The 15,976-nt window shown below is 40.6% G+C and overlaps 1 protein-coding gene and 2 long non-coding RNA genes across 5 annotated transcripts in view; 1 reads left to right on the top strand and 2 right to left on the bottom strand.

Annotated features, from left to right (window-relative positions):
* The window catches only part of LOC138976708 (protein PALS2-like), a 501,736-nt gene that overhangs the window by 124,409 nt on the left and 361,351 nt on the right, over positions 1–15,976 (top strand). The gene's annotated exons all lie outside the window — the stretch shown is intronic.
* LOC138976699 (uncharacterized) lies at positions 5,591–9,553 on the bottom strand. 2 transcript variants are annotated; one of them, XR_011459124.1, is made up of 3 exons: positions 7,946–9,553; positions 6,314–7,665; positions 5,591–6,033 (listed from the first exon to the last, which is right to left on the bottom strand). It is a non-coding gene; the product is annotated as an uncharacterized lncRNA (long non-coding RNA). The 2 variants fall into 2 exon arrangements; XR_011459123.1 differs by having other exon boundaries at positions 5,591–7,665.
* On the bottom strand, positions 12,913–15,937 carry LOC138977497 (uncharacterized). The gene is made up of 4 exons (XR_011459311.1): positions 15,778–15,937; positions 13,970–14,125; positions 13,173–13,320; positions 12,913–12,966 (listed from the first exon to the last, which is right to left on the bottom strand). It is a non-coding gene; the product is annotated as an uncharacterized lncRNA (long non-coding RNA).

The raw sequence follows: 15,976 nt of genomic DNA, 5'->3' as shown, positions 1-15,976 counted from the left end.
GGGGCGATCAATACCGCTGGAAAAAGCACCCTGGTGCACGTCCAAGGGCGCATAACTGCCCAGCGATACGTGGAGGAAATTCTGCGCCCACACGCCCTTCCTCTTCTGGGTGACCAGGATGCCATATTCCAGCAGGACAACGCTCGCCCGCACACAGCACGACTCACCACCCAGTTCCTCACCGACCACCATGTCCAGGTGCTTCCCTGGCCATCCATGTCGCCAGACATGAACCCGATAGAACACCTCTGGGATGAATTGGACAGACGTGTGCGCAGGCGAGAAGAAGCGCCGGCAAATCACCGCGATCTATTGCAGGCACTTCAGGAGGAGTGGGACACCATCCCACAGCAAGATATCCGGCATCTGATCCAGTCCATGCCCAGAAGGTGCCGGGCAGTTGTTGCTGCTCAAGGCAGTCACACCCCCTACTGACTTGACAGCCTCGGCACCCAATCGTATTGATTGACTGATTGATTTGAAGATGCAAATGAACTGTGTGTGCATTCAACTGTGTCCATACCAAATTTCAAACAAATAATCTAAATATTGGATTTTCTGTTAATTTTTTCGACAAATAAAACCAATTTGGCAAGTAGCAACTATGCGTTTCTTTTTTTGAACAGTATAAATGTTACGCTGTATCTTTTTACATTTAGTCACGTTTTGACTAAATTTTTTAACATAGAGGGGGAATCGAGACGAGGGTCGTGGTGTATGTGTGTGTGTGTGTGTGTGTGTGTGTGTGTGTGTGTGTGTGTGTGTCTGTCTGTCTGTGCGTGTGTGTGTGTAGAGCAATTCAGACCAAACTACTGGACCGATCTTTATGAAATTTTACATGAGAGTTCCTGTGAATGATATCCCCGGACGTTTTTTTCTTTTGATGACGTCATATCCGGCTTTTTGTAAAAGTTGAGGCGGCACTGTCACACCCTCATTTTTCAATCAAATTGATTGAAATTTTGGCCAAGCAATCTTCGACGAAGGCCGGACTTCGGTATTGCATTTCAGCTTGGTGGCTTAAAAATTAATTAATGACTTTGGTCATTAAAAATCTGAAAATTGTAAAAAAAATAAATTTTTATAAAACGATCCAAATTTACGTCTTCTGTGACCTTTGACTCAACGTAGCTTCCACATTCGATTACTAAGCTTAATACTCACAACTGAAAGCCGAGGGAGTGGAATACCGAGATGAACAAGCAGAACTGTGCATCATCAAACCTGACATATTCATCCCAACATTTTATGAATTCAAAAATACAAAAAGTTGCTTTCACACGCCAGCTTTGATTGCCAGTGGTTATCCGAACGGAACTCGTGTTTCAAAGCATGGCTCCCTGTGTTGATTGTGATCTTATTTTCTCACAACCAAAATGATGACAAAAACGATGTTTGGTGGTTTGTTGTCAGACCAGCTTTTTTTGTCGGTCCTCGGGGGGCATATCGACTTTTGTTTCATATTTATTGGCCTTCGGCCTTGGTCAATAAATATGAAACAAAAGACGATATGCTCCCCCTCGGACGACAAAAAAGCTGGTCTGTCAACAACCCATCAAACATCTTATAATACCACTTTATTTATTTTTTTTTTTTTTTTAGGTTTTAACTCTTTAATCGCCTTTCATGGGCAGTTTCTTTTATTTAGAAATTGCTTCAAAGTTCATAAAAAGTTTAGAAAAGGAGAGACAGACAGAATTAAAGTTACTGAAGGATAGAATAGAAAGGACTATGGCACGTAACTATTCTATTTCATTATATTGCGAACAACAAGCAAAGTATCTCTTTCGTGAAAAAAATAACATCATGAATGACGCATCGGTATTTTTGTGGCAGTACATTTGAAGTACTGCAGCTGTGTGATCTTAATCACCATGAGGTGGACTTTATGCGTCCCTTTCATGACACTTTTTCTAACGCATGTGCGTCTAGAGCTGTAAACGCCAGAGTTTGTGTGCGTTTTTGTGTGATTTTTTCCCCCGAGCAAAGCAACAGGATCAAAACTATTGCTGTAAATTAAAGTAACGCAGGTGTCATTTTTTGGTATTGGACAATGTTTGACTTCTTCCTTAGCTTTCGAGTGTCTAGGGAGTAACACAGATATTTCTTTTTTTTGGTCTTTTTTTTTGTCTTGCCAAGCACATCATTGTGGGGCTTTTAAGCAATAACATGCATCCGTCTACAATGTATCATCATTCATCCATCAACAGGTAAGCTTACATTTGCTGCTGACACCAAGCAATCATAATGACCAGAATCTCCATGTACAGTGTACAAAACAACGATGGGGGTGACGTTGGCAAATTTATGTCAGCTTCAAGAATGCTATTGATTAGTTCTTGTTCTATCTATGGTGTTAATGTAGAAGGTCTTCCTGTGAACTTTACTTCTTCTTTTGCAAATTTGTTTGTTTCCTTCTAAATGACTTTTCCCCGAGTACGCTAGTACAAGGGTCCAGCAGACTTTAATTGTGTGTCTGTCTGTCTGTGTGTCTCGACTTAACAGCTTATTGCTGGGAAACTACTGGGCGCAGTTCGTTCAAAAGTTGATACACTAACTTGATAATAGGTCCGATTGATCGTATTAAAACTTCATAATGATTGTTACCTGGGACCTAAATGCGAAATAAATCACAAAAACGACTCTTAACGGCGGGTGGAATTCGCGGTGGGATAGAACTGCGGTTCGGCTCATAGAACGGTGCAAGGTCTCGGCCAATTAAGACTATGGCATACTCGTAGCAAAGCCGCCGAATGGTACCGTAAACCAAGAATAGTGACGTAAATACGTCACGGTCGAAAGTCTTTGACGTCAATGCCTCCCTGTAGTCTTTTTCTCTCGCGCGGTGTGTGTGTGTGTGTGTGTTTATTTTGTGCACATGTGTTAGTGTTACTGTGTGTGTGTGTGTGTGTGTGTGTGTGTGTGTGTGTGTGTTTGTGTGTGCGTGTGCGTGCATGAGTCTGTACTCGTGTGTGTGTGTGTGTGTGTGTATGTGTGTGTGTGTGTAAGAAAGAAAGAGAGAGAGGGAGGGAGTGAGGGAGAGAGAGAGTGTGTGTGTGTGTGTGTGTGTGTGTGTGTGTGTGTGTGTGTGTGTGTGAATGTCTGAAGAGTACTCGGGTCCAGCGCGAGCGTTTTTTTCATAAGAGTTGTGACAGTAACACCATATGCACTTGATGCGCAACGCAAACCCATATCTCCGTTTTTCACTGCCGACAAAGCGCAGCCCATTTCTTCTGGTAACCACCGCCGTTCGGGTCTCATAATACTGTCAAACAAATCAATCAATCATTCAATAAAACTTATAGAAAGGAAAAACACAACAAAACCGAAAAGAGAATTGAATACGTGAATAAAACAGCAGTGTTCTGTTTATTGTTTGATGAGGGTAAGATGGAACAGAATGCGGCAAAGCTGGAACACTGTTCCACGTTTGCCTCTCTTATGTGTTCCATCATTGCCGCATGGCACCTGCATGGATTTCGCGTTTTTCTGTTGGATACACGTGACGTTTCAAATCTGTTTTTCCGTTTAAGTTATTGCAAATCTATGAAGGTTTATCACAGCAATCAACATTTTACGTGAACGTATATAGATACAGAGTAATAATACGAATTGTAGACGGTAGAAATACGAAGAAAAAGGAAGAAAAGTTTAAAAAACGTACCATTTTTTTTGTTTTGCCGCGGTAGTCATTTTTGTTGCTGGAATAATATCAAGGAATGTCACTGGACATTTCTGCAAAACAATTGTTCCCCGTTGATCGCATATTGAGGTGTTCCATGTTGGCCGACTGTTCCGCGATTGGCGACTTTCCCTTACAAGACATATACAACATTAGGACATAACAGACAGACGGACATATAACATCCGTTCGCATACAAGTAAGGCCGGAGCTTAACATAACATGCAGATTACAGTACTTGACATTATGGACGTATTACCTGCTTAATAATAATACAGTCAGTTAATAATACCGTCAAACAAAAAACAAAGAACAAAAAACAAACAAACAAAAATCAAAGCAAAAACACATATATATACGCAAATCATCACATCTCTGCACAACCTAGCGTACTACCTAACCAACTCTTCATATGGGGACCATAATTCTACAAATTTGGTAATGTTACCAGAATTGAAACTGGAATATTTTTCTATTTCAAATCTGTATTTCAAATTTCTTAAAAATATTTCTAACAGTGGCCTTGTCTCTTGTAACTTACTCTTATAAATATAAAACTTTGCAAACAAAATGATAAAATCCAAAACCACATCTACCTTAACATTGTTCATACACCCAAACAAAATAAATTCTTCTGTAAAAAGAACATTTGCGCGGTAAATACCACTTCTGTTTAACAAATCTTCCAAATCAGTCCAAAATTTCCGACTAAGCGGGCAGTACCAAAATATATGGGAAATTGTTTCATTTTCAATTTTACAAAAGGCACACAGGGGACTGTCAAGAATCTTTTGAACAAATAACCGGCTAGCAACACCAAGAATGCGGTGAAGCAATCTGGTCTGGAACCATCTTAACTGTGTGTCCTTAGTTGTTTTAAAACACTTATCAAAAATCTGTTTCCAGTTCAGGTTGTAAAAATACATATTCCATCTGTTCATGCCTGCAGGGTTATCATCAAATTTTGATTTCAAAAAGACTTCTTTAATTGCCTGTTTGCCTCTACAAATAATCTGCCAGGGTTTATAATCCCTAATCTGAAAACCATTCAACGAATCAATTTTTACTTTTCTCTGATATTTTCGTAAGGACTTAATCACTTCCTCATAGAATAAAAAATTAGTTTGAACAAAAGGAAAATTTAACCTAAATTCTTCAAAGGTAAAGAAATTTCCATTTAAATGTAGCAACTTTTATCATAATAAACACTATAAAACAATATCACTTTATTATTTCACAAAAAGATGCAGTGAGTGGCCGAGTAAAACCAACAAGAAATATTCAACAGAAAGGACCAATAGTGACATTCAACACGCACTCATGCACAACATTATCTAAAAATAAAACGACAATCATCAACTTATTTTCATGGCATGAAGTATATATTACAAGAAGAGGCTAAACGTATGACATCTAAATTATCAAGTCGATTTTGTGTCCAACTTTCTTGGACATATCACTACGTCCTTACATTTATTAAATATCTGTGTGCACATTTTGGCTCGTGAAAGTAAGAGAGAATAAACACTTGTAGACATATCATTCAAAGTCATTTAGTTTGTTGTGGATTCATCCCTTAAGCACAAAACTAATCTGATGGCAAATTATTGAGAAAAAACAGTAACTCTGATGTGCCTTATTAAGATATTTACAGTAGTTGGTACATATTCAATTATTTATTTAAATTAGCATATTGACAAATGTGTCAGCTGTACGACATTCGTTAAAACAATGAACATACGTGTTATGGAGTGGTATAGCCCGGTTTTTAGACAATCATAAATGCCTCTACACAACTCTATAAATTTAGTATTTGTTTACAGACTTGAATGTAATCTGAATAGTTGTCCGCTACCGTAGCTTACAAGGCACAAGCGCACACGCACTCACACACGCAAAAACCTGGTGTTAAATGGATCTTGACACTGCCAAGACTAATTATTATTAGTTTACAAAGCTTTTTACATCACAAAATCATTTCCGGGCTTCGACCAGTACTCTAGGCCGACAACACCGCAAGAAACTCTACAGTCCAAGACGCAGACACCTTTTGGCTCAAACAAAGCAGCTTAACAGGTAAGACGAATAGGTATTCTACTGTACGTTACCCTACTGCCATCTTTCGGCTTTCAAGATGTTGGTATGGCTGTAAGTCCTTCAGACGACTGACAAGGATGCACCAGTCCTCACGACACCGCGACCATTGCTTGACGTAGTCCTTGATCCTTCCAGTTCGTCTCGGCGGCTAACTGTAGAACCCTGCCAGCTCTCCATGCCATGGTCATGTACATCAAGCCGCAGTTGACTGGTTCAGTTCAGCCTCCGTCGATGAAAACCCTCCAGTTGGAACACTGTAAAGTTTATAGTCCATAAATCAACTTGTCTTTAGTTTCTTTCACTCGCACAATAAAAATACTCACTCGTCCAACATATTAAGCTGCATGAGCCAATATAATTATTTACACGTTAATTCCTGTTTTCTAAAGCCAAGAAAACGTTACGTAAAACCCTCACATGTTTAAGCAGTGTAGCACAATAGCTTAGGCCTACACAATAACGTTAAACACAGAACCAGTCACTCTTCTCACATACGACAACATGACATGAAAATATAACCGGTTTCAAACATACCTCAAAAGAGTGTAAAGCCAACATTTAGTACAGTCGCCGGCCTGGCATGAATATGAAAATGGAAGATATCACGTAGACTGATAGGGAAAGTTCGTCAGTCTTCATCCTTCTTCAGTCAGATACCTAAAACAGGAGCCCGTCTGCTAACGTGTTACGAAAAACATGAGTCGAGCTTGGCTCCTTGACGGCGACTGATTTTACAAAGTCGTTCTTGCTATGACATTGCCAGTGAGCTGTCGTCTGCATCACTTGCACGTGAAAAACCTTGTCAGTTACACAAAGGTTCAACTGCGGTCAACGCGACGGTATGCAGCCTATAGCCCTTTCCAATGTCTGACCATCGCTATAGTCTATTCTATTTACAACAATACACATTACCACAGATACGAGTAAACCGCTTCGTAACATCACCCCCTTTCCTCAAAAGAAAATGAATTGTTGAAAAAACGATGAAATTTTCTGAATCTCGATCAGAGATTATCCAAAAAGTCAAAAGAATTATATACAGGGGTCATGTTCAGAAGCTGTGTACAAAAAATATCATGAACGAAACTCGAGTAAGACCTTGGCCTTGCAAGAATATGCCAGTCAACACATCAAATCAAAAATCAAATCAAATCTGAAAATGTTACTGGACAAACAGGACAAACAAAACAATCATTCACACCCGTGTAAGCGCACGTGCCTTGAGATAGAAAACAATACTGCTAAAGGGTCAAACAAACAAACACTATTGGGCGCCAGATGTTATGGAGTGGTATAGCCCGGTTTTTAGACAATCATAAATGCCTCTACACAACTCTATAAATTTAGTATTTGTTTACAGACTTGAATGTAATCTGAATAGTTGTCCGCTACCGTAGCTTACAAGGCACAAGCGCACACGCACTCACACACGCAAAAACCTGGTGTTAAATGGATCTTGACACTGCCAAGACTAATTATTATTAGTTTACAAAGCTTTTTACATCACAAAATCATTTCCGGCTTCGACCAGTACTCTAGGCCGACAACACCGCAAGAAACTCTACAGTCCAAGACGCAGACACCTTTTGGCTCAAACAAAGCAGCTTAACAGGTAAGACGAATAGGTATTCTACTGTACGTTACCCTACTGCCATCTTTCGGCTTTCAAGATGTTGGTATGGCTGTAAGTCCTTCAGACGACTGACAAGGATGCACCAGTCCTCACGACACCGCGACCATTGCTTGACGTAGTCCTTGATCCTTCCAGTTCGTCTCGGCGGCTAACTGTAGAACCCTGCCAGCTCTCCATGCCATGGTCATGTACATCAAGCCGCAGTTGACTGGTTCAGTTCAGCCTCCGTCGATGAAACCCTCCAGTTGGAACACTGTAAAGTTTATAGTCCATAAATCAACTTGTCTTTAGTTTCTTTCACTCGCACAATAAAAATACTCACTCGTCCAACATATTAAGCTGCATGAGCCAATATAATTATTTACACGTTAATTCCTGTTTTCTAAAGCCAAGAAAACGTTACGTAAAACCCTCACATGTTTAAGCAGTGTAGCACAATAGCTTAGGCCTACACAATAACGTTAAACACAGAAACAGTCACTCTTCTCACATACGACAACATGACATGAAAATATAACCGGTTTCAAACATACCTCAAAAGAGTGTAAAGCCAACATTTAGTACAGTCGCCGGCCTGGCATGAATATGAAAATGGAAGATATCACGTAGACTGATAGGGAAAGTTCGTCAGTCTTCATCCTTCTTCAGTCAGATACCTAAAACAGGAGCCCGTCTGCTAACGTGTTACGAAAAACATGAGTCGAGCTTGGCTCCTTGACGGCGACTGATTTTACAAAGTCGTTCTTGCTATGACATTGCCAGTGAGCTGTCGTCTGCATTACTTGCACGTGAAAAACCTTGTCAGTTACACAAAGGTTCAACTGCGGTCAACGCGACGGTATGCAGCCTATAGCCCTTTCCAATGTCTGACCATCGCTATAGTCTATTCTATTTACAACAATACACATTACCACAGATACGAGTAAACCGCTTCGTAACATCACCCCCTTTCCTCAAAAGAAAATGAATTGTTGAAAAAACGATGAAATTTTCTGAATCTCGATCAGAGATTATCCAAAAAGTCAAAAGAATTATACACTGGGGTCATGTTCAGAAGCTGTGTAAAAAAAATATCATGAATGAAACTCGAGTAAGACCTTGGCCTTGCAAGAATATGCCAGTCAACACATCAAATCAAAAATCAAATCAAATCTGAAAATGTTACTGGACAAACAGGACAAACAAAACAATCATTCACACCCGTGTAAGCGCACGTGCCTTGAGATAGAAAACAATACTGCTAAAGGGTCAAACAAACAAACACTATTGGGCGCCAGATGTTATGGAGTGGTATAGCCCGGTTTTTAGACAATCATAAATGCCTCTACACAACTCTATAAATTTAGTATTTGTTTACAGACTTGAATGTAATCTGAATAGTTGTCCGCTACCGTAGCTTACAAGGCACAAGCGCACACGCACTCACACACGCAAAAACCTGGTGTTAAATGGATCTTGACACTGCCAAGACTAATTATTATTAGTTTACAAAGCTTTTTACATCACAAAATCATTTCCGGCTTCGACCAGTACTCTAGGCCGACAACACCGCAAGAAACTCTACAGTCCAAGACGCAGACACCTTTTGGCTCAAACAAAGCAGCTTAACAGGTAAGACGAATAGGTATTCTACTGTACGTTACCCTACTGCCATCTTTCGGCTTTCAAGATGTTGGTATGGCTGTAAGTCCTTCAGACGACTGACAAGGATGCACCAGTCCTCACGACACCGCGACCATTGCTTGACGTAGTCCTTGATCCTTCCAGTTCGTCTCGGCGGCTAACTGTAGAACCCTGCCAGCTCTCCATGCCATGGTCATGTACATCAAGCCGCAGTTGACTGGTTCAGTTCAGCCTCCGTCGATGAAACCCTCCAGTTGGAACACTGTAAAGTTTATAGTCCATAAATCAACTTGTCTTTAGTTTCTTTCACTCGCACAATAAAAATACTCACTCGTCCAACATATTAAGCTGCATGAGCCAATATAATTATTTACACGTTAATTCCTGTTTTCTAAAGCCAAGAAAACGTTACGTAAAACCCTCACATGTTTAAGCAGTGTAGCACAATAGCTTAGGCCTACACAATAACGTTAAACACAGAACCAGTCACTCTTCTCACATACGACAACATGACATGAAAATATAACCGGTTTCAAACATACCTCAAAAGAGTGTAAAGCCAACATTTAGTACAGTCGCCGGCCTGGCATGAATATGAAAATGGAAGATATCACGTAGACTGATAGGGAAAGTTCGTCAGTCTTCATCCTTCTTCAGTCAGATACCTAAAACAGGAGCCCGTCTGCTAACGTGTTACGAAAAACATGAGTCGAGCTTGGCTCCTTGACGGCGACTGATTTTACAAAGTCGTTCTTGCTATGACATTGCCAGTGAGCTGTCGTCTGCATCACTTGCACGTGAAAAACCTTGTCAGTTACACAAAGGTTCAACTGCGGTCAACGCGACGGTATGCAGCCTATAGCCCTTTCCAATGTCTGACCATCGCTATAGTCTATTCTATTTACAACAATACACATTACCACAGATACGAGTAAACCGCTTCGTAACAATAAGAAACAACAATCAAACAAACAAACATCCTCACTCTGCACAGAAAGCAGACCGGTTTTTGATTTCTGATTTGTTAACAAGTGGAAGGATGCTCTTGTGCCGAATTAAGGTTGGACATATAGGCCTAGTAGTCATTACTGATATGGTTTACTATAGGTAAAGATGCTATGTTTTTAGTACAATAAAACACTCCATATTCTATAAACACATAAGCCATTATCTTTATGAGTACAGGATGCAAATAAGAAAACAATTATTTCTTTTTGTAAAAAGAATATTGTCTCAACAATATATATGAACAACAAATTAAAGAACAAACAAACAAATCTTTTGAAGGATTGTAAGTTCTGGCAGGAGAGATGTAATATCTGTGTTCATCTGTATACGTGTAACATAATATATGTTCAGGTATGCAATAACTAATTAGCTAGCAAAGCTGCTTACTACTACGATGTTGTTGTAACACAATTGTGCTACAAATTTGCGTCCATTGCGAAGCTGCTACGCGTAAGAGCCCTCTGGTACGAAAACAAAATAACAGCACAAAAATCGATTACAACTGAAATCGATTGTGCTTTCGTGAAACGGATTTTCTTTGGGTTGACCGATTGAGCTCTTAGAGATAAATTCGACCTAGTGACTAAACTCAAAACGTTATCGCGACATTTATCAAAGCCGACCAATCCTATTGTACACTCGTGCCAAAACGTTAAACAACCCTGATATTCAATCATAAATGTGATATTAAAAAAATCATAAAACATATTTGAAGTGCTAGAACAACTTTATTTGTATTGAAAATAGTCAGGCATGGTCCAATGTTATTTCCCCAGCTGTGTTTGACGACAGAAAATGTGTCGAAAATGCGGATATTCAAGTAAAAGAAAACAAGTTGTAAAGAACTGGCGATAAAACCCAAACGGCGGGGCACAACTCATCAGTTTTTGACAAGCACAAAGAATAGTCACCTGTTCTTTCACTTGATCTACAATGTGTTTCCACCCCCCCCCCCCCTCCCACCCTAGCGCTATGTCGTTCATAGTCAACAGTTGACGTTTAACTCCTCCATCCGTGATTAATTCATTTTTTCTGTTCGGAAGGCTGCACTGTAGTCGTTCGAGGTTTTCCCTCCCAAAGCAAACAAAATGTTAAAACCTGCTAAAAATATCAGCAATCAAACTAGCACCGGATTGATTCAAGCTAATCAAGGACTGTACACAATACGGTCTCCCTCGCGGTTAGAAGTAATAGGATTTATCATCTTGAAGTAACAGATCTCTGTTTTTAAGGCTTCAAGCGATGATAATCAGAATCAATAACGACGTTCCGTTGTCCAACCCGTGCTTTGCTGTACGCATCACCCGGGTCATTGCGCACGTGGTCATAGGCTGCGCCAACTGCTCCACTGTTCTCCTTCATTGACCCGTTCCCAGCCAAGTTCAGTTTGTTGTAGTCGTCCGTAAGTAAACCGTCCTCAGGTTTTGTCGATGCCCGGCCTTTTTCGTTCAGTCCAAGGGAAGGAACTGCGCTGATTCTGTTGTAAGTATCAGGAGTTGCGTCACCGGAAGCGGCCTTTTGCGAAGAGGTGTTGTTTCCATTATGGCTGATGGTATTGTACTCGGTGTCTGGCTGTCCGGGTTTAGCTGCAGGTTCAAACTTCTTGCCTTTCTTGTTGACAACACTGTACACATCGTTAGGATTGGGCTGGGTCGGTTTGTCACCCACGATTTTGGCGAGGCTGTACTCTGGGGTAGGAGTCTTTTTGCCTGGCTTGTTGACAACGCTGTACACGTCATTGGGGTTTGGTCTTTCTGGTGTCGAGTTCTTCTCGCTGTGGGCTGCAGCGGGTTGTGCCTCGTCAATGCGACTGTAGTCGTCTTCTTTGCTCCCTTTCAGCCGCTGGAGGTTTGGACCAAGAGAGCCGTTGGTATTGGTGCCATCGTCTGCCAGCTCATAAGGGTTGATGTCTGACGACGGTGTTGTTGCTAAGTCGATGTCTGTGTAGTCGCCGTCACGACGTGAGAACGGGTTGCCTCGTCTTTCAGTGGCTGTACTCCCTGTGGTGGTGCCTACAAGCAGAAGAAAATATCAATGCGATGGTATGGAAGCCAATGTGCGTTATTGTTGTTGTTGTTGTTTGTGTTGTTGCTGTTGATGACGATGACGATGTTCTTGTTGTCGCTCAGTGTTGTTAACGTATGGACTTAAACATGATTTTAGTTTTGAATTTGTTGTTGTTATAATGAGAATCGTTGATAACTCTCGCGATCGGTAGTTTATGTTGTTGTTGACTTCATCTGCGTTGTTGTTGTTGTTGTTGTTGTTGACTTGTTGTTGTTGTTGTTGTTGACTTTATCTGCGATGTTATAACTGTTGTTGTTGTTGTTGTTGTTGACTTCATCTGCGTTGTTGTTGTTGTTGGCTTTATCTGCGTTGTTATAACTGTTGTTGTTGTTGTTGTTGTTGTTGTTGTTGTTGTTGTTGTTGTTGACGACATTATCTGCGTTGTTATTGTTGATGACTTTATCTGCGTTGTTGTTGCTGCTGTACGTTGTTGTTGTGTTTGTTGTTGTTGATGTTAATGATAATGATGCTGTTTATACACAAGTTTGATTCAACTTTGTTTCCATTCGTGGAAAAAAGCACAACTTTTTTGGTTACGCTAATAATGAAACCCAACGATGCACACTACACACGTTCACAAACACACTTGTTACAAATGGAACAGGTACGGGTTTGCGAAGCAAAACAATCTAACATGAGTGGCAGACACCTTCAATTTGAGGAAACAAAGCTACAGGTTGAGATTTTACCTGAGAGCATTAATTTTCTGAAACTCCCACCACTTGGCCCATAACAGAGGCTGTGCATTTTGTTTGAGACACAATTAATATATTAGAACACTTGATAACCGGAAGTGTACTTACCTCCTGTTGTTATTGGCAGGTCCTCGGTGTTTCTGTTTTTATCATCAGGTTTGCTGCAACAAATCCAAACATATTCTCAGCAAACAGCCTATAAGCGAGCAACTTGTGTTTGTTTTACATTTAGTCAGGTTTTGACTAAAATGTTTTAAGATAGAAAAAGAATCGGGACTAAATGTGTTGACATCTCGATGTTTGGGCACATTATATGCCTGTATTCGTCAACCGTACATATATTTTGGAGGATAGCGAAAGGTCTTACCTTTGGCGACGTTTTCTCCTGTAGACAATGATGACGACGACGGTGATGACGACGATGACGACGATGAGCACAACGACAGTTACCACAACCCCGGCGATCTCAGCAGCACTGTTATCACTTTCGCCGTCTGGAGTTCCGGGTGGCATCGCTGGAGAGGAAGAATTGAACTAACGTACCGGTAATAGTGAATGCAAAAACGATCTATGCAAATTGTATTTGCCTACTAGGACTCACAAGACAGACAGACAGACAGACAGACAGGCAGGCAGACATACAGGCAGGCAGACAGACAGACAGTCTGAGACAGACAGACAGACAGACAGACAGACACACACACACACACACACACACACACATGAGATAGGCAGATTGTTCAGAAACCAAAGAAAGCTTTTAGCGTTTTTCTCAAAACATAAAAACAAGAGGCGAAGCCTTCAAGGCTCCCGTAAGAAATCGACAAACAGTAACACAAACTAAATCACTCCGTCACACACACACACACACACACACACACACACACACACACACACACACACACACACACACACACACACACACACACAGAGTTAAAACTAACGCATCATATCTACTCCATGTATAATTTTCAAAATAAGGCAAACAGATAAAATGACTGTGTATGTGTTGTTGGTGTAGTTGTCCCTGAAGGAGATCTTGTGCAATCCACACACACACACACACACACACACGCACACACACACACACACACACACACACACACACACACACACACACACACACACACACACACACACACTTTGTCAGAGAACGATCAATACCTGGAGACGTTATGTCGCCAACAGTAGACGACGTTGGATATGTTCTGTCGCTGGTAGTGGGGTGCCTTGTGGTAGACGAGATCGTGGTGACTGATGCTTGTGTACAATTGGTGGAGGTGTGTCGAGGTCGTGCCCAAGATGTTGTAGATTGTCCATCTGAATAAATTTGAGACACATTTATCTTCACCGAGTCATGTTTTGAACTACGCAGTCCGGATGGTGTGGGTCGTATATGACCCATACTTTTTAAAGAAGTATTCAAGGTAAAAAGTAACGGTTCGTACGTACACGACCCATGCCATCCGAATCAGCATACACTCTTTGCAGAGTATGCGTTGTGCACGACCCGCGCTGTCCTGTTAGGCATACGCACTGTAAACTTCGTTCTCAAATCCAAATGTGTCGTGCAAGGCCCACATCAGCTGGACTGTGTAGTTCAAATTACGTCATCCTTTACATGTTTGTTCTAGAGGATAATCTTCTGAACAGTGGTCGATGGGTAGATCCTATGACATTGGGGATTACATAAAAAGTCTAAATAGTTTCAGACATACAGCATTTTTGTGAGTTTCTGTGTTGTCAACGACCAAGCAAGCACCGTGAAGGTTACTTAGACGTATGTCTAAACTTAAAAAGGGATGGTGGTGGATTCAAACATTATTTCAGAGTTAGTTTGCGGCTGCTTTAAGTGCATATCTATCTGAAATAGGAATTTCTGATTGAATTAGTGGCAGTTTGTCGTACAACTGTGCTTAATTTCATGAGCATTAAATTACAGTTTAAGTTGAGATTTATATGACTTCAGCTGCTGCTTTTAGTATACTTACTTCGAATATCATTCGTGGCGCTTTTATGAAATGTGCATTTACATTTGAGTATGCGTTGTACCCGACTCACGCTGCCCGATTAGGGTTAACACTGTAAAATTCCTTCTTAAATCCGTATGTGTCGTGCAAGACCCACATTAGCTGGAGTGTAAAGTTCAAATTACGCCATCTTTTATTTGTTTGTTCACAGATATTGGTAAAGATCCTATGACATTTGGAGATTACATAAAGTTTTAATAACAAAAAAACTCGGAAAAGTTTCAGACATACAGCACTTTTTGTGAGTCTCTGTGTCGCCAACGACAAAGAAAGCATGGTGAAGGTTACTTACGCATGTCTGACCTAGAAAGGGGGTGATGGTGGATTCAAAAACATTATCTGAGAGTAAGTTTGCGGCTGCTTTTTGTACATACTTATCTGATTTAAGCACTTCTGATTTAATTAGTGGCAGTTTGTTGTACAACTGTCCTTAATTTCATCAGCACTAACTGACAGTTTAAGTTGAGATTTTTCTGAATTGAGCCGCTGCTTTTTAGTATATTTACTTTGAATTTTGTCAGTGGCGCCTGAATGTAATGTGCATTTACATTCGATTTCTTTTTATTATAGCCCCATGTACAATTACAGCTGCATGCTTAATTATAAATAGCTACATCTTTAATTATAAATGTACCTGATTTACTCTGTGTCTAAATAGAGCAAGTTGGCATAGGTTTATGTGACTTATGTCTGATTTAATCAGCAACTCTCGTAAAGTGCAATAAACTCAGAAAGAGAAAAACCACATAATCGTAAGACAGCCGAAGCGACAAGTAAAATGAAAACAATTAGACAACTTTACTCTACCTTTACAACCAGTTCACCATCAGCATTATCAGACAATCAAGTTAACTTGAAAGGCAGAAGAACAGAGAAAGCGAACCATTTCTTTTACAACATAGAATTGACGATTTAGGACCCCAAATTGCATTGTTACTTTACCCTGATGTACACAGCTGTCTTCAACAACTGTGACGTGGTAAAGTTTGGGAGGTGGCGTATTCCATGTAGCACCTCCGCCCAAAACTCGGAACTGAATCTGCAATTCAGTCGGTTAGTCTAAATGGCCAGACAGGTAATCAGAACCGAGCAAGAGTTGCTTAATAGAATGTTATTCTAATAGGTAGTCACACACACACAC

This window comes from Littorina saxatilis, linkage group LG9, assembly GCF_037325665.1.
Source record: "Littorina saxatilis isolate snail1 linkage group LG9, US_GU_Lsax_2.0, whole genome shotgun sequence".
Lineage (NCBI taxonomy): Eukaryota > Metazoa > Mollusca > Gastropoda > Littorinimorpha > Littorinidae > Littorina > Littorina saxatilis.
Note: the sequence above shows the minus strand (reverse complement) of the source record. Positions and strands in the feature narration are given on the sequence as shown.